Raw genomic sequence first — 20,242 nt, 5'->3', positions numbered from 1 at the left:
TTATTTCAATGAGCTGTTTTGATTTGCCTTTTAATCTGTGTTTTCTCAGTATCCTAGCCTAGCTGCTGGGAGGTATAAGGAACTGAGTCATTCATTTGGATCATCTTCTGGAAAGTATGCCAGAGGGACAGAGGCTAGATGGGATTTAAGATAACTGGATCTTGGAGTTCCCATTATGACTAGTATCCATGAGGATGCCGGTTCGATCCCTAGCTTTGCCCAGTGGGTTAAGGATCCAGCATTGCCACAAGCTGTGGTGTAGGTCACAGATGTGGCTTGGATCCTGTGTTGCTGTGGCTGTGGGGTAGGCCGGCAGCTGTAGCTCCGATTTGACCCCTAGCCTGGGAACTTCCATATGCCTCTAGTGTAGCCCTAAAAAGCAAAAAAAAAAAAAAGAGATAACTGATAACTATCTCTAACCTCTGCTGGTTTACTGGCTGTCTTAAATGGGGCTACATTTTGACTATGATATATTAGGTATCACTTAATTTCATGTCCTTTGTATCTTTTCCCTCTAAAATGGTAGGCTATTGCAAAGATTCATTATTCTTAAAAACAAAATAAAATGATCAATTTATCCAGGTGTTTGCTGTATAAATATAAGAAATGATTCTCAGGATTTCCTTGGTCTTTTCAGCTGTGTCTGTAAGGCAAGTAAGCACATTCTCAATGAAGAGGGTGTTGTGAAATTCCTTCCAGAGAAATCTGGCATTCATTCTACATTAACCTGGAGGCTGAGGAACCCTGAAATTGTTCCAGTTAGTTCTTACTCTGCCAGGTAAATATTTCCATGAACTAACAAGCTGTTTAAACTGGTTATCCATGGATTACTGGTGCCTTGTTCTTGAGATACTTTTGTGTTATATTTTTAGAACCCCTATAATTTTTTTGTAAGTCCCAATGCAGAATCTGAGTCAGTATTGTTCTTTTAGGTGTCCCAAAGGACATTAATTGTAAACTTAATAAGATGTTTAGAGGTAACTGTTTCTAGATTGGTTCGTGACTTATTGGGGGGGTCCCATGCTCTTTCTTCCTTATGCCTCAACATCTGTAGCATGTTTGGTTTTTATCTGTAGGGTCATGCTTCATGGTCACCAGCTGGTTGCCACACCTATAGGGAGCAAGTCTTTACCTGGCCATGCATGAGTGCAGAAGTGGGAGGTCTGTCAAGATGGCAAGAGACAGCTCTTCTCACATACCTCTCTTCTTTTTATCCAGGGACAAAAATCTTCCCCAGACGTCCCTCTGCCCTACATCTCTTTGGCAGAAGGGGTCTCATGGCCTCTCTGAGCTACAAGGATGGCTGGAAAAAGCAAGTCTCTTTCCTTTTAGTACCTCTCTAAAAAAGGCAGTTTTTCAGCATCTACATTAGGAGGTAGGCAAGGTGAAGGGAGGAGGAATCGCCAACTAAGGTGTTTGTTGCAACTAACCAGCTCTTTTCCTTTCTCACTTCTCCTTCATTTATAGACATCACTGCCTACCAGTAGCCTCCCCACTCTTGGGAATGGACTCTGGAAAATTTACCACTGTAGCAGTCGACACTTCCCATCTAGCATGGAAAAATGGGGTTCCAACCTTTGTTGCACTATTTTTGAAAGACAGTCAGTATAGGAGTGGGTGGACCAAGTCTATTTAAATTGCTTTGAAATTAACCCAGTAAAGCACCACAAAACACTGCAAGCTAAAGAAGAGAGTGGGAAAAGTTGTACTGGCATCAATCTGTTTCTCACAACTGCCTTGTGAAGGAGGCAGGTAGCCATCAACCATCCTACTGATTTTATAAATGAGGATACACAGTTAAAGGCGCAGCAGTTTGAATTCTAGGAACCAAGTGTGAAGAGTTTCATTTCTAGGCTCTGAATGACCAAGGGTGTCTGGACTGTAAGTTTTCTGCTCAAAACATGTTTGCTATAGGTCCTCCGACAGCTGGAATTCATCTGAAGTACGTAGATCTCTCTTTTTAAGATATTGTCTCTGATGTCCATGCTTTACATCAAAATTTGTAATTTTTTTGCTCTAAATAGTTGGAGAATGGCATAGGATGACCTTTTGTTAGGCAATGTAATATATATATATATATTACATTGCCTAACAAAAGGTAAGGTAACATGCACACACACAATAAACTTTGTGAGCTAATTCTAGAATAGTCTTCCATTAATAGTAAAGTAGGAAACATGGACTTACATGTTATCCTGGACATTACTCTTTGTTTTTATTGTATTCATAAACTATTGAAGGAGGAGATGCTCTCCTTGGAGGACAAGTGTGATGGAGTTTGACTATCCTTTAGTTCTATCTTAATCACCAAAATGACAGGACCTCACACCTGTCTTCCTTCTAGTGATGTCAGGTGGTTGCAACAAAGCATGGAGGCAACCAGCACATTATTCCAAAAGTATCTCCTTGATCTGAAAATGAAGAGAACAACTTGATGTGAATAAAACCCAAAGCATTTTGGGAAATGTTAGTCTTTCCTGATCCCCTTTCTCTCCTTGGGATAGATTTAGTTGAAAGCGAATGAATTTTGATTCTGCTTAAACACATGAGAAGTTTCATTTTTCTTGCAAAAACTGTGGACATGGCCATTTTGGGGGCAAATATAGCTGCTCTAGGGCCAGGCTCATTTCACCTTTATGCTTTGGTGTCCTTTGTGCATAATGGCTGAGCATCTAAGTATGTCAGCATTCCAGAAACAAAGAAGGAAGAATAAGGAGGAAGAAGCGGCTATATGAGAATTTGGAACATTTCCAGAAACCCCAGTAAACGTACGTCTTGTTGTCCTGAACCAAGTCCCACAGTGATCATTTGCTGCCGTAGAGTCTGACAACTGCTTTTTTCCCCCTCTGGACACATTTCCTTTCCTGCAGGAGCTGAGATTCTTTCGATGAGGATGGAATAGGGAAGCGATATTGCCCAGGCAATGCACCATGGAGACCAGACCTATCAGAGTCCAGCAGAGGATGGTGCCCGGGCTTGGTCATTGCTCACTACAAATGCAAGTCAAAATGATAAATGTCAAACACAAACTACCATTTTCTTTTCTTTTTTGAGTAAAGCTATAGCAGCCTTCCTAGTCATGTTTACTCTTGCACAGAATGGACATTTGTTTTCTTGTGTTATGTGTGTCGTTTTACAACTGTTACCAATTTTGGTGAAGACGTGAAGGTTCATTTGATGAGAAGGGGACTTTTGGAGGGGCCAGTTCATTCAGTTTTCAGAGGGGTCTGATCTTCATCTGGTGCACAGGTCCTGGGTGCCTGGCCTCCCCTTGGGAACCAGGGTCTCTTAACCCTGCCTCAAGCTGCAGAGGATTTAAGGTAAAGGCTGGGGAGCAGCTTCTGAGTCACAAGGTGACCCATTTAGTGCTGTGCCTGATCTGGCTGTCTGGCTGGTTCTGTGGGGACGCTCCTGATGGTGTCCCAGCCAATAGGTCACCAGTACATTTAAACAGAGCCAGGGTAGTGTGGCATGTACAGCCTGACAGCATCTTGAGTGGAGGTCTTTTCCAAGGGACTTAAAATGGGATAGGCATTCCAAGCTGGTGGACTCATGGGGTTAGCCTTTCACAACCATGGTACTTAGTTGAACATTTTTTTTTCTAACTTCTTCTCCTCCTTCATTATTTCCTTTCATCTTTTTCTCCATTTAGGTTTTGTCCTAGAAGCCTTTTTAGAAGAATCTAGAAGTCACTTTTCTAACTTCCTACCTACAGGCATCTTGGAGGACCTCACCTGGTTCTTTGTGCAAACATCTCCAGACAGACATGCGTCGTCTCCAAGTCAGCCAGTTCTGAAGAGTGTGTCAGAAGGGTGTTGCTCATATTAAGCAGATACCTCCTGTTAGATTTCAGAATATTGTACTAACAGTGAAACTCCAAAACCCAACTGGGTAAGATTTTGACAAAAAGGATGATTGCACTAACTGGGTATTACACTGCTAGGCCTTCCCTTTTGCATGAGGATTTGTTGATTCAGGAGTGAGTGATAATAAGCCTGTTAGAAAATTTGGAGGGAAAGTATCTATGAAGCTCAGCAATAATTCTGAAAAATGCTATGCAGTGTTAAAAAGAAACTAACAGTGTTATCTGCCATTGTGAGTGGCAACTTCATTGTGGGTTTTTTTGGTTTGTTTTGTTATTTGTCTTTTTATGCACCTGAGGCATATGGAAGTTCCCAGGCTAAGGGTCGAATTGGAGCTTCAGCTGCTGGCCTACGCCACAGCCACAGCAGCACAGGATCCAAGCCATGTCTGTGAGCTACACCACAGCTTGTGGCAATGTTGGATCCTTAACCCACTGAGCCAGGCCAGGAATTGAACCCATGTCCTCATGGATACTAGTTGGGTTCATTACCACTGAGCCATCATGGAAACTCCATGACTGGCAACTTTAAAATTAAAATGTTGAGGATAATTCCTTGCAAGGATCTCTCTCCATCTTCAGCAAGATTATAAAACAGGGTTAACTTCTTCCTTCTTTTCTCCCTACCCTCCTCCTTCCCTCCTTCCTTTTCTTCCTTTCCTTCATGCTTTCTTTCCAAAGCTTATAACTATGAGCATTTTAAGGAAAAGAGGGTAATCCCTTTGATTTGACCTCATGAGAAAAGGTGTCAGGATTCAGTATTTGAGTGTTTGGTCAGGTGAGATGGGAGATATTGAATAGAAACAGATGGACCAATGCCATGATTTTTACTGGGTCTCCTGGAGTGACTCGGTCATGGTTATTCAGGTTACTGTTTCACAGAGTAAATAGATATGCAGCCCACAGGCAGCCATCACTGATACTTCCTTATCCTTTACTTTGGGAGGGCAAAGCATTTGCGAATGCTGATGAATACTCAGCTATTTTCAACGAGTTTGCCCAGGATGCAGATGACCTTCCCAAGTAAGATGCCCCCAAGGAGGCACCTTGGATTGATTATGTGACATGGGGGGCAAGCAGCCTGCGGTTTTATCCCTGTCTCTCTTAAAATCAGACTACATAAAAGAAGAGACTGGCGATATGAGGGAAACAAGTAGAGGTGCCATATTTGTTTTTGAAAAGTTGTCACACCTGATTTTAACTAAGCTTGTAGATGTTGGCAGTTGAAGACTATCAAAAGGTCAAAGGCCTCCCATAGAGTTCATCAGAGTCTATATCCAGAGTTTCCTGCAGTGAGGGAGTCAGCTACTATGGGATGACTCCTGCTAAAGACGCAAAGGGATTTGAAAGGGCAGAGTTTTATGAAGTCAAAGGAAGAAATTTCAGTCTTTGGTCAGTGTCCTATTTGGGAGAGATTTCCCCTTAGGGTGGGACTGGGGAAGTGGACTGGAGGTTGTGGGAGGGGGTAGTAGTGGGTGAGGAGTTTTCTGATTGACTTTTAAATTCATTCAACTGTCTGATTGGCTCACTTCTCAGGCTGGGTTTTTTCTGTTTCAAGTGAAAGAATATCTGGTTCTCTGCTTTGGGTTCCAAGTCTAGCCTAAGCCATTGCTGCAGGATTGTTGCACTGAACTGAAAGCTCCTTGTTCAGCATATACTAGTGCCAGGTATGTAGTAAAGGGCCCATAAGTATCTGTAGAATAATGAAACATTTTATAAGAGGGATTTTTCTCCCAATGTTGTATTCTAAAAACTTTCAAATCCAAAAATTGAAAGAATTATACAGTAAACATTCATATAACCACCACTTATATTCTATAATTAAAATATTAGTATATTTGCTTCATGAAGTATCTATCCATATATTCACTCCACAAGAGGAATTTTCATATGATGCACTGGATTAAGCTAATAAGAAAACAAATAGTTTATAGCCTTACATAATTACATGAGGAGAGATCCTAGCCCAAGAGAATAATGAGCAATAGTTCTAGAAACATCTTAATTGCCCCTGCAACCCACTGTTGTTTGCCAAATATGGGAAGGGCTCAGGTCCTATATAAGGCTTTTAGTATCTTTGGACTTTAGGCAGTTATGGTGCCAAAGGTTCATTTGTTGATAATATTACTGAGCCATGATTTGCCCACACTTAAAAATGATTACTATTAAACTTGTAGGGAGAAATGCCAATTTAAAAAACCATATTAGGGATTTTAAGCTTCATGGAGCTACTACAATCAGTGTTTGTCATATGATTTTTTTTTTTGAAGAGTCCATGGAAGTCAACTTAATTCACAAATGGAAGTTGATTCTGTAGACTAAATGAGCCAGGTGAAAGCTGAATATGCCTGCTGCATCAAAGACTATTAGGAGGCTGGTTCTCAAAATATGTTTGATTGTTTTTTTTTTTTTTTTCTGTTCTATATTCTTTCTTGAGAGTCAGTGTATTTCTGCACTATTACTCTCAATCTGTGCACTATGGAAAGTCTAGCCTCTGGCCTCTGGCCAGGGAGGGGAGGACTTGTGACCATGGGAGTCGGTGAAGCCTTCAACCATAGAGCCAACACCTTGAGTTTGGGTGCAGCCTCTGTCCTTCATAGTTGAGGCAAGTTAATTACCTGCCCTGAGTCTCAATTTCTGCATCATGGAATTAATTTAATCCACAAGGAAATTACCTCCCAAGGTTTTGTTGTTGTTGTTGTTGTTGTTGTTGTTTTGTCTTTTTGCCATTTCTTGGGCTGTTCCTTGCGGCATTTGGAGGTTCCCAAGCTAGGGGTCTAAGGAGCTGTAGTCGCCGGCCTACATCATAGCCACAGGAACAGGGGATCCGAGCCACGTCTGCGACCTATACCACAGCTCACAGCTGGATCCTTAACACACTGAGCAAGGGCAGGGATTGAACCCGAAACCTCATGGTTCCTAGTCGGATTTGTTAAACCACTGCGCCACGATGGGAACTCCTCTCCCAAGGTTTTGATAAAGATGGAATGAAATGCTGTGTGTCAGATGCCTGGCTCATAGTGACAACCAGAAAACGCTAGTTGTCATCAGTTAAAATGTGGTAAAAATCATATACTTAGGAGGAAAATTAAAATATACGTATATTGGAATTCCTGTTATGGCTTTGCAGGTTAAGAACTCGATTAGTATCCATGAGGATGTGGGTACAGGTACGATCCCTGGCCTTGCTCAGTGGATTAAGGATCCAACATTGCTTCAAGCTGCAGCATAGGTCACAGATATGGCTCGGATCTGGTGTTGCTGTGGTTGTGGTGTAGGCCAGCAGCTGTAGCTCTGATCCGACCCCTAGCCCTGGAACTCTCATATGACGCATATGACACAGGTACAGCCCTAAAAAGACCAAAAAAAAAAAAAAAAAAACCTTATATAGGTAGATTTCTAGTTTTGAGCTGGAAGGGGCTTCAAAAATCCTCTCCCTCATTTCCTCATCTGACAAATAGGAACTGAAATTCAGAGACATCAAATGATTTCCCCGCAATAATAGTTGAATTTTATACTGGAATAAGATGAAAACCAACTTTTGTCTGTTTTATTCCCTTAGTAAAGCTATAGCAGGTGATCCTGACTTGAGGATGGCCTACTTCAGATAAAGAACATAGTCTTGGAGGCACATGGTCTTGAATCCACATCCAGACTTCACTTCTGGCCTGGGTAAGTTACACTTTGGTTTTCTCTCTCTAAATTGGGTTTATAATCCTACCAGATGAGGTTGTTCTGAGGTTAACAGAATAACAGAATAAGGCACATTGCTCAGGGTTTTGGCATACAATAGGTTCTGAATTATGGCAGCTGCTGTCAATGAAAAACAGGAAAAGGAGGTGGAAAAAGAGAAGGAGGGGGAGTTTTAAAGGAAGAACACACTCCCTAATTCTCCTAATAGATCCTGGAAGACTAGAATCCTGAAAGGGCTGTGGTACTTTCAGAGGGAGTTAGAACAAAAGAAGAAACAAAGTACAAGAGTGGAAGATGGAGAGAAGAGTAGACAGAAAAGATGTTGATGGCAAACTGCTGACAGTCATCTGGCATTTCTGTTACTTTTGGGGCTCTTGACTTTGGATAGGGATAGAACATCACAACATGGTGCAGTTTGATTCGACTGCAAGATTTGCACCAACAGTGCCCCTCTGCATGTGGCTGCCTTTTCTTGACTCTTACATGAGCTCAATTTTTGGATTGTGTGGATACAAAATCATTGTCTTAAAAGATTGCTTTGCACCCTTCTATGTGTTATATTGAAGCTGTATATGAAATGTAGTTCCTGAGTAAGCTGTTTGTTCAATAAGAGAATGAGATAACCTAAATATATATATATTTGTGTGTGTGTGTGTGCATGTGTTTTTGCCATTTCTTGGGCTGCTCCCATGGCATATGGAGGTTCCCAGGCTAGGGGTCCAATCGGAGCTGTAGCCACTAGCCTACGCCAGAGCCACAGCAACGCGGGATCCGAGCCGCATCTGCAACCTACACCACAGCTCACGGCAATGCCGGATCCTTAACCCACTGAGAAAGGCCAGGAATCGAACCGGAAACCTCGTGATTCCTAGGCAGATTCGCTAACCACTGAGCCACAATGGGAACTCCAAACCTAAACATATTTTGAATTCAAGTGTAACCATTACAATAGCCAGGGAAAGTGGACAGATTGCTGGAGTCCACATGGCAGTGAATCAGTCGTGGTCAGGAGCCCTGGGCTGTAGGAGAAGTGTCTGTGATAATGGAAATGTTCTCTATCTGTTCTGCCTGGTAGAAGCCACAAGCCACATGTGGCTGTAGAGCACTTGAACTGTGGCTAGTGCCACTGAACCATTGAAGAACTGAATTTGTAATATTATTTTATTCTAATTAAATAAGGTTAACTTTAAATTTAAATATGGCCGCATGTGATTAGTGGCTGCCCTACTGGGCTGTGCAGGACATAAAGTATGGTGGGGCACAGACACTGGAGCACATGGCCAGGATTTACACCCCAGCCTTGCTCTTGCTGGCCTCCCCACTGCTCAGTTCCCTGGTGTCCTCTTTTGTAAGAGCTGTATTGAAGACCATGAGTCAATAGATGGGGGTCAGTATATGGAAAGTCATATATTGAGCTAGTATATGGAATGAATCAATATGTAGAAATGAATTAATATATGAGAAGTTCGTAGAACAATAGCTGGAAATTTCATATGTATGTGTGTGTGTATATATATATATATACACATATATATACACATATATATATATATGAGCTTTTATAATCATTAATTTTATGAGGAGACCGTGAGATCTATTTTAACTAACTAGATCATTAAAAAATTATTTGGAGAGTTCCCTGGTGGCTTAGCAAGTTAAAAACCCAGAGCTGTCACTGCTGTGGCTTGGGTTCGATCCCTGGCCTTGGCGTTTATGCATGCTGCAAGTGGGGCCAAAAAAAAAAAAATTGTTTGGCCTGATTTTTGCCCTGTATTGGGCCTGGGTAATTCTATTAGTTAAACCATAGGGTTAGTCAGTGCATCCTCTTCTGCTTCTGAGGGTTAATGTTCCTGTGCATTGGCAGGTTTTGCTTGTATGGACAATTGCTAGAAGGAAATTCGGTCTTTGGATCGGCTACAGATTTATTTCTACTGGTATGTTGTTTTCTATCTTGAGTTTTTTTTTTCTTCTTTTTTTCATTTCTTTTTAGGGCTGCATCTGCAGCATATGGGAGTTCCCGGGCTAGGGGGTAAAGTTGGAGCTGCAGTTGCTGGCCTACACCACAGCCACGGAAATGCTGGATCCGAACTGCATCTGTGACCTTCACTGCAGCTTGTGGCAATGCAGGATCCTTAACCCACTGAGCAAGGCCAGGGTTTGAACCTGCATCTTCATGGAAACCACTGAGCGATGATAGGAACTCCTATCTTCAGTTTTTGCATCAGCTAGATGAGGAAAGCTCTACCTTATTTCTCAGATGTATACATTTTAGAGTCCCATGGAGGATATTAAATAACTTTTAAATAAATGGTTGCTCTCCAGGTGTTTGGAACACATTTCCCATGAATTATCATAATTTAACATAGCAAAAATTGGGTAATTTTTTTCTAGACACTGGGCTAAGTGGTTTGTAGGCATTATTTCTATTGGTCTCCAGTGCAGCTCTTTAGTGGGATATTGTCACCTTTATTTCCAGAGGACATAAAGGTTTAGGCAGTTGCTTAAACAGGACAGAGCGTTTAGGCAGTTGCTTCAGGTCACAGAGCCATCTAGCTGGAGAGATAGGCTATTGTCCTCTTTGGCTCCGAAGCTTGTATCCTGAGGTTTGTTGGGTGGCTTTCTCTTACAGTTTAACATACTTGTTAACTCTGAGTGTGTTTGCCCGTATGCTTTAAAAAAAATCCATAATTGAGAAATCAGTTTTAAACTTGGAAAAATTTTGGAGACAGAAAGTAAGATAGCTTTGCAGAATGAGGAGATAGAAAATGTTGGTTATTTATCCTCCTTTTCTTGGTGAAATTTCAGTCATTTGGAATTTACTCTGCATGCTTGTCCTTGAGAGAGTCTCTTGTTCTAGGGTTTTGTATGCTGTTGCCAACACAAAGAATCTTTCCCATGAAAGTGAACTCCCAGATACCCCTGTTAGCAAGTAAAAAATTATCTTGCTACCTGAGAGCATTTCAATATTTTTTTTTAAGTCTGTAAATGTAAAGGAGGTGTGTGTATATTTATGGATAAATTACTTAAGGTAAAACTGGCACATTTTTTAGTTGTCTCTTGTCTAGAAAACCGTTTCTAAGAGGTCTAGGGATTTCTACACAACCACGGTCCTATCTCTGTATACTTTATCTTCCTTCTTGCATGGCTGTCAAGGTCATCCTTAGAGTCTTTTCTTTCTCATTCACTCAGCGCATGATTTCAGAGAGTACATGTCACCTGGTTTCCTCTCTGACAGCCCTCTCTCCTTCTTCCTAATGGAAGAGCCATGTTGGTGGGATTGACCCTACCCAGCATCCAGGGGTCAAACAATAAGTGCCTACAATTGTTTTTTAAAAAAGACATAATTGCCAAGTGCTACGGTTGCACATAAATTGCACACCACTAGAGCCAAACAGAGCCTCAAGTGTCTCACCTGAGATCTCTTAGAAAATCATGCTTGCTCTTTGTCACATAAACCTAAGAAATGACCCACTAAAAGGAGGAATTTTTGGCCCCCTTGCCTCAAAATAATCTGCACTTAAAGCCTAGAATCCCTCCTAATATGGAATAAATGCCTCTTTATTCCTACATGTCTATCCTTTTTTCTTTTAGTTGGTTTCTCAATGTGAGGCGCTCTTCCCACCAAGGAAATGAACTTAGCTTTGCCTTTTGCTCAACCTCTTTGCCTTAATCTCTGACACTGTCCTGCTGAAATCAATGATTATAATGGTGCAAGACCTAAATCAGCCCAATAAAGACGAATAGTTATCATTTCCTGGACTTTACCTAAGCTACCAGGGACTGAATCGAGGAAGCTTGTAGCTCTAGAAAGTACTGACCGCTATATTAGGAGCAAGAAGGAATCTAGTCAGAGGTCAAAGTTGTCTGAAGTGCAGAAGTGGGGTATGGAAATTAATTGGGTCCTTGATAATCAAGCTTTACCTGAAGTCTAAATCTGAATTTTTCAGTCAAATAGACCAATAATTCTTCATCATTTGGATGACTTTACATTTTCCTTAACTGATAATGAGAAGCAATTTATGCAAAGGTAGAGTATATTGGCTAGGAAGCATGTTCACCCCCAGGCTCACACAGAAGAATAAGACAAAATCCCTGCCCTTAAAATTTAGTTTATAATTCAAGAACTCCCCCCCCCCACTTAATTATTTCCTTCTATAATCAATGGCAGGATTATTGTTTTACGATACCATTAAAATTTTTTAAATATATATTTTGAATTGTGATATAGTTCACTTGCCATAATATCCACCCTTTTAAAATGAGCAATTCAGTGGTTTTAGTATATTCACAAGGTTATACAATCATGACCATCTAATTTCAGAACCTTTTCATCAGCCTCACCCCCAAAACCCCATATCCATTAACAGTCACTCCCCACTCCATCTTCCTCTCAACCCTGGTGACTACTCATTTCCTATCTTCCTCCTTATGTTCTGGATACAATTCTTAAAGCGTAATCATACAGTATGTTGACTTTGGTGACTTGCTTCTTTCACCTGACCTTCTTTCACCTAACCTGTTTTCAAGGTTCATTCGTGTTCTAGCATATCTCCATCTTCCATTCCTTTTTTTTTTTTTGAATTAAGGTATATTTAACATGCAACATTGTATTAGTTTTAGGGATATAACATAATGATTCCATACTTGTGTTTATTGTGAAATGATCACCACAGTAACTGTAGTTAACATTCGTCACCATACAGAGTTACGGAGTATTTTTCCTGTGAAGAGATCTTTTAAGATTTACTATCTTAGCAACTTTCAGACATGAAATACAGTATTATTAACTATAGTCACCGTGCTGTACATTACATTCCTATCACTTATTTATTTTATAACTGAAAGTTATAGTTTTTACCTTTTGACTCCCTTCACTCATTTTGCACCCGCCCCCCAGCTTTTGCCTCCGGCAACCAGCAATCTGTTCTCTGTATCTCTGAATTTATGGGGTTTTTAAAAATATTTTGGTTTTGTTTTTTAGGTTCTACATACAAGTGAAATCATACAGTATTTATCTTTCTCTCTCTGACCTATTTCATTTAGCATAATGCCCTCAAGGTCCACCATGTTGTTGCAGATAGTAGGCTTTTATTCTCTATATGGCTGAGTAAGATTCCTCTGTGTGTGTGTGTGTGTGTGTGTGTGTGTGTGTGTGTGTGTGTGTGCCACATTGCCTTTATCCAGTCATCCACCAGTGGACACTTAGGTTGCTGTCATATATTGGCTATTGTAAATACTGTTACTACGAATATAGGGGTACATATATCTTTTTCAAGATATATCATATATATCATATATCATATCATATCATATCATATATATATCATATATCTTTTTCAAGTTAGTGTTTTCATTTTCTTTGAATAAATACCTAGAAATATAATTGCTGAATCATATGGTAGTTCTATTTTTAGTTCTTTGAGGAACCTCTGTACTGTCTTCCGTAGTGGGTACACCAATTTACATTCCCCTCAATAGTCTACAAGGTTCTCTTTTCTCCACATCCTTGCCAACACTTGTTATTTCTTGCTTTCTTGATAATAGCCATTCTAAGAGGTATGAGGTGATATCTCATTATACTTTTCATTTCCCTGATGATTAGTGATGTTGAACATCTTTTCATATACCTGTTGACCATGTGTATGTCTTCCTTGGAAAAATGTCTATTCAGATCCTCTGCCCACTTTAAATTGGATTATAAATTTCTTTTCTAGTGTAAGGTTCTTTGTATATTTTGGATATTAATTTATCAGATATATAATTTGCAAATATCTTCTGCCTTTTCATTTTTGTTAATAGTTTCTTTTGTTGTGCCTTCATTGTTTTGTATAGCTGAATAATATTCCTTTGAATGTATATATATATATATGTATATATACACACACACCATTTTCTTTACTGATTCATCAAATTGATAGACTTGTGAGTTGTTTCTAATTTTTTTTGCCTGTGAATAATGCTGCTATGAACATTTATGTGAAAATTTTTGTGTGGATGTTATTTTCAGACATCATAGGTGTATGCCTATGAGTGGAATTGCTGGGATATATGGTAACTCTACATTAACTTTTTGAGAAGCTGCTATACTGTTTCCCAAAGGGGCTACACCATTTTCCATTCCCACCAGTGGTGTATGAGGGATCAGTTTTCTCTACATCCTTGTCAACACTTGCTACTGTCCATCATTTTGATTATGCCATCCTGGCAATTGTGAAGTGCTATTTCATCATGGTTAATGGGCAGGATTTTGTGAAGGTTTCCTCCCTGAACTTGGCCAATCTTCAGGTGACATGCTGTAATCATATCTCTGGAAAAGTGGTTATGGCATTCTTCCTATTCTAATTTACTGTTTTGTCTCTCAACCCATCTACTCTTGTTTATTAACAATCTGAAAGATACAGAGATTGAAAGGAGATTACTGATATAATAGATCTACAATGGGTTCTTTGAAATCTTAACTTTTTGTAAAGCTTACCTGATAATTCTGAAAGAAGCCAGACCTTGGAACTATTGTTCTGGATTTAAGCTCCCTTTGAGCAGGTGCTATTTTTTGTTCATTACTTGCAATTTGAACAGTATCTGGCCATTGTCGATGCTAAATACATATTTACTAAAGAAACGAATGAAGCATCAAGAGTTATTGAGGACCATGATAGAAGGATCTACGACACTGGAGAAGCTCTTCTATTTTATTCACTGACAAACTAGACATAAAAGGAGCAGAAAACATTTGTTCAGAGTTGCACTGGAGTGTTCAAAACACTCCAGGAGCTGACAAAAGAAACTTCCATCTGCATGTCCCATGCCTCCTCACAGGCATGAGGAGATGCTGGCCTTCCATTTATAAAATCCTGATTCTGTGTGTGGCATTTGGTGACCCTCACAGCTGTGAGCTAGAGAATTGGAACCCAGATGTCTTTTGGGGCCACCTAGCTGCCTTTGTGATGTTAATAAAAGGAGCTGAGAGTCCCTGTCTCAGTTTGTTGAAAGCCCTTCCCAACTCTCTTGCAAAGTCCTGAAATTTTCATAATTGAGGCTGCCTGGCCTCCCAGTCCCTTCATACTCAGTCTTTCCCTGCTGCCTCACACGTAGAACTTGGCCTTTGTCTTTATTCTCTGCTTTATTTTTTTTACACTGCCCTCCTGGACTTGATGATTCATTTCCTTGTGGGTACAAGACCTAAATCAGTTTCACTGTAACAAATGATAGAGTGCTTTGGGGTGAATGTGGAGGTTTCTGTCAAAGAAAGCATGGAAATTAAAATTGAATGTTAGACATGACTTAGAAAGCCTTTCAGCCTTCTTGCTGCTGGGAATTTCTCACATAAACTTCCCCCAGTCTCTAGGGGTTAACCAGTTCTCTTGTCTTCCTCTCCCTTCCACCTTTCTCTTCAATTCATCCACATTCCTCTTCCTTTCTTATGCAGAACAGGCCTGCTATCCCTGTTTTTCTCTCTTATGGTTTTAACCCTGCTTTCTGGGCTTATGTATCCTGAAACTTCTTCATACTAAGCAAATATAGTATTCTCTGGCCAGTAATTAAAAACACAAGACACCACACACAAGTGTGTGCACATACACACACAGAGTGTTCTCCTCTGCATAGTCAATTGTTAGGTGCTCAGGACCTGATTTTTTTTTTTTTTTGAATTTACATAGAATATTCTGCTTTCAAAGTTCACACAAATATATATGTACATTCTTTTTTTTTTGTCTTTTGTCTTTTTTAGGGCCGCATCCATGGCATATGGAGGTTCCCAGGCTAAGAGTTGAATTGGAACTGTTGCTGCCAGCCTACGCCACGGCCACAGCCACAGCAATGCCAGATCCAAGCCATGTCTGCGAGCTACACCACAGCTCACAGCAATGCTGGATCCTTAACCCACTGAGCGAGGTCAGGAATGGAACCCTCAACCTCGTGGTTCCTAGACGGATTCGTTTCCGCTGCGCCATGACAGAAACTCCCATATGTACATTCTTGATAGTGATGGCCAAGACAATTTGCAGTTGGTTGCCTCCAAAATAGAAATAGCTAATGCTTCAGATAATCACACAGGCCTTCTTATTCTCTCCTGACTTACCTACCAGTGCCAAACAGGGACTTAACAAGTATTCATTGCACACCTGCAGTAACTGGCTCTGTGTTGGACACTGAATAGGATAAAACACTGAATAAGAAAATATGAGTCGGGCTGTCATGGAGTTTATATGTCTCATGTATAATAGACTTCAAACATTAACTTTGGGAAAAAACACCAGACCAGAAAGAAATCTTATAGCATCTTGTACATAGTAGACTTTAATACAATAAAAACTTCCTCCAAAATCCTCACTATAAAACAGAGATTTGGTTCCTGAGTAGCCCCTAGATAAATAGTGATGTGCAGTGTGTTTTTCCCACTGTGACACTAAAAGGCTCTATATTGGATGTTTCTATTCTACCACAAAACTAAGAAGTTAGACATTTATGAATCCCGCCAAGCCCCTAACTGAGGATTTATTATTAAAACGGGGGCACCAAGGAGCTGTTAGGTCAATAAAAATCTCTAAAATCCTTTGATCAGAGAATAGGAAACAAAAAATGTATTAGCAACATTATTTGGATTATAGGAACTAGGAAGTGTAATTAGCCATAAGTGGAAGTAAAAATACATGAGATGAATATTATTACACAAGGAAAATATAAAACAAAAAGGCACAGAAAGCATATATAGCACACAGCATGTGTGCTTTTAGAAAATTATGTTATTGCCATAGCTAACATACGCTGGCATGTCTGTGGTGCTTTATAAATACAGTGATAGCAAGTAGGGAGTTAAAAGAGCAACAAACAAAAGCTGCATTACGTTCGCTACCACATTTCATGATAGCTGCGCCTTTCCTAAAAGGTGTTTGAAAGCGTCTTATGATAATTAAATTGTGACAGAAAAAGGCGTGAGGAAAGCACTAAGGGGAATTTGTGCTTGGATTCCTCCCTCCTCTTGTGTCCCACGTATGGTTCAGATAAAAGTGGTATAAACATGGGCCTGTCTTGGAGGATTGGTACTTTGTATCAACAACACATAATTCCATGACAAGTTAAAGGCAGTGATTTCATTAGCATGTGATACTTTATTTAGGCAAAGATGGGTTACTTCGCTGGGCTGTGATAATCTGGAAGGTTTGGTGGAAGATGTAGCAGGACTTGGGCCAGGCCAGGGAAATGGATGGATTTAGGAACAGGCCTAGAGGAATGAAGAGCTGGCTGGAAGGAACGTAGAACAAGCATAGGTGGGAGCAGGTATTGTAAAGATGAGCATTGACTTCTTTTCCTGGGAAAGATGTGGGTTGAAATTATAGAGAGATAAATGAGGAATAATAAATCAGATAGTAGCATATTGTGGAGAACTCTGACAAACTGGGGAAGGAGCTTGGACTTTATCTTATAGATGAACCATTCTCTCCTGGAATGTATTAGGATCACTAGGGAGCTTTATCAAAATTCGGTTTCTTGGGCCTCTAGCTGACTACCCTAGAAACTTGGTGAGTCCCAGGGTCCTAGAATCTGCAATCTTTTAAAGTTCCTTATATTCTCCAGTTCATGAACCAAAGTGTATAAACCAGTGTTGCAGATAATAGGGAAATACAGGAACTTTTCAAGACAGAGTTTGAAAGTGGAATTTCAAGAAGCTTAACTTTACAGAAGTAGGTGTCCAGGATGACTTATTGGAGAAATATACTTGAGGGAATTAGCTAGAAATTTTCTACTTTCCCAGTCTGTTTATGAATCTTTTCAACAATCATTTATCCAGTACTTACTATATATGAGGCACTGTGATACAATGTAGAGGTTTTCAAACTTAGTGCCCATTAGAATCACCAGGGGTTTCTTAAGAACCCAATCGATACCAGGCTGCACTCCAGGTCAGTTACATCACTTCTCTAGAGGTGGACCAGATGTCACAACATTTAAATGTCCCAGGTGATTCCAAAGCAGCAAATGCCAAAAACCTATGCTTTAGAGGAAACAGACACAAAAGAAATAGCACTGTTCACTTCAAAGCTCACACTAGGAGTTACCGCCGTGGTGCAACAGGATCAGCACTGTCTCTGTAGCGTCAGGACTCATGTTCAATCCCTGGCCTGGCACAGTGAGTTAAAGGATCCAGCATAGTGAGCTAAAGGATCCAGTGTTGCTGCAGCTATAGCATAGTTTGCAACTGTGGCTCGGATCTGATCCCGGGCTGGGAACCCCTATATGCTTTGAGGCAGCCCACAAAGAAAAAAAAAAAAGTTTGCAGTCTAGTTGGGGAAAATTAAGCACATGTAAAAATAAGTGAATATGCTCTCTTACAACTTTGTCATTGGAAGGAGATGGGAATTCTGGTACTAATTTGTGTTTGGTAGACTTCATCTCTGGGTCAGGACACATATCTGTGTCTCGGGGTTGGGGGAGGTATCTACCTGCAAACTGGGAGAACTATTTTTCTAACCTTACTCCTCATTGGGTCCAAGTAGCATTCTGTGAGTGCTCTCTGGAGTTTCACACCCCAGCCTCACACCCTGCCCTTCCTCGTGCTGTCTTGGAAAATGCAAACATCCACTTTCATTTCTCTGCACATTTACCACTGGCTGTGACTTGATGTAAACCCACACCTGGGTTGACTGGTTTATTCTAAATCCATGACCACAAAAGTACAGTGGTCTTGCAATGCTTCCTGGTAGTCATCCTCTTAAAATCCAAGTCAGTCCTGTTACTCTTCTGTTCGAAATTCACAACAGATGAAAAATCTTACCTTCAGAGCTTTCATTTGGCAAAGAGATCAGATAGTAAACATCATAAAAAGTAAATTGCATAGTGTGCTAGAAGGAGAAAGGGCAAATCAGGGTCAGGGGATGGAAATGCCATGGGGATGGGGGTTGCGATTTTGAGTGACCAAGGTCATATATATTTGACTTTGTGAGGATGATGATAAGTTTGCCTTTAAATATGTTAAGTATGAGATGCAGGTGGTGATGCAAATGGCCTAGGGCAGTGTGAGATACAAAAAAAAAAAAACAAAAAACCCAAAAAACTAGACTTGAACCAAGGGGACAGAGCAGAAAATAATAACCAGTCTCTTAAAAGTTCTCCCTGGAGTTCCTGTCATGGCGCAACAGAAAAGAATCTGACTAGGAACCATGAGGTTGAGGGTTCGATCCCTGGCCTTGCTCAGCGGGTTAAGGATTTGGCATTCCTGTGAGCTGTGGTGTGGGTCACAGAGGTGGCTTGGATCCTGCATTGCTGTGGTTGTGGCTGTGGCTGTGGCTGGCAGCTGTAGCTCTGATCCGACCCCTAGCCAGGGATCCTCCATATGCCGCTGGTGTGGCCCTAAAAAAAAAAAGCAAAAAAAAAAAAAGTTTTCCCTGCTTCTAATCTGCTTTCTAAATTATTCCCCGTGTTGTATCCAACCTGATCTGTGTAAAACAGAAAGCTGGTCCCATCACACTTCTGTTTACCTAGGAAATTTATTATTCTATCTGGCTTTATTTCTTTTTTTCAAAATGATTGTTAGAATTTTATTGCTTTAAAACATCTAGGCAATCAGGTATACACCTCTTTTATAAGGAAAGTGGTTGTTTCAATGATAGATTAATTTTAGGGAGAGACAGTCTGGTTAATTTCCTGCTTCCCTCCTGCTTCCCTTATCTGTATTTTCATATTACTCCATTGCTGGCTTGAGCTGAAGCTAATTCAAACTGTGGAAGCACCTATGGCCCAGTTTGCCCTTTTATTTTTTATTTTTTATTTTTTTAAGGGAGTTCCTATTGTGGCTCAGCAGTAATGAACCTGACTAGTATCCATGGGGATATGGGTTTGATCTTTGGCCTTGCTCAGTGGGTCAAGGATCTGGTGTTGCCATGAGCTGTGGTGTAGGTTGAAGATCCGTCTCAAATCTGGCATTGCTGTGGCTGTGATGTAGGCCTGCAGCTGCAGCTCTGATTTGACCTGTAGCCTGGGAACTTCTATATGCTGTGGGTATGACCTTAAAAAGAAAAATGACTTTTTTTTTTTTTTTTGTATTTTGTCTTTTTAGGCCACATCCAAGGCATATGGAGTTTCCCAGGCTAGGGGATGAATGGGAGCTGTAGCTGCTGGCCTTTGCCACAGCCACAGCAATGCCAGATCTGGGCCATGCCTGTGACCTATACCACAGCTCATGGCAATGCCGGATCCTTAACCCACTGAGTGAGGCCAGGGATCAAACATGCATCCTCATGGATGCTAGTCAGATTCATTTCCACTGAGCTATGACAGTATCTCCAAAAAAATTATTTTTAAAAATATTTTATTTTACATTGGAACATAGCTGATTTACAATGTTGTATTAGTTTCAGGTGTACAGCAAAGAGATTCAGTTATACATATATTCATTATTTTTCAGATTCTCTTCCCATATAAATTATTACAGAATATTGAGTAGAGATCCCTGTGCTATACGGTAGGTCCTTGTTGGTTACCTATTTTATACACAGTTGTATGTATATGTTAAACTCTTAATTTATCCCTTCTCTCACATTTCACCTTTGGTAATCATAAGTTTGTTTTCTATGTCTATGATCTGTTTCTGTTTTATAAATAAGTTCATATGTATCTTTTTTTTAGATGCCACATGTATTTGTCTTTCTCTGTCTGACTTACTTCACTTAGTATGATAATCTCTAGGTT

The 20,242-nt window shown here is 40.3% G+C and overlaps 1 long non-coding RNA gene across 1 annotated transcript; it reads left to right on the top strand.

The window, feature by feature from the left end:
- The first annotated feature begins 2,113 nt into the window (after positions 1-2,113).
- Positions 2,114-19,988, top strand: LOC125119666 (uncharacterized). Its single transcript, XR_007133139.1, has 5 exons — positions 2,114-3,891; positions 5,421-5,529; positions 7,425-7,534; positions 9,420-9,489; positions 19,959-19,988. It is a non-coding gene; the product is annotated as an uncharacterized LOC125119666 (long non-coding RNA).
- Positions 19,989-20,242: the final 254 nt, after the last annotated feature.

The sequence above is a fragment of the Phacochoerus africanus genome, chromosome 2 (genome assembly GCF_016906955.1).
Source record: "Phacochoerus africanus isolate WHEZ1 chromosome 2, ROS_Pafr_v1, whole genome shotgun sequence".
NCBI lineage: Eukaryota > Metazoa > Chordata > Mammalia > Artiodactyla > Suidae > Phacochoerus > Phacochoerus africanus.
This window is presented reverse-complemented; position numbering and strand designations above follow the sequence as displayed.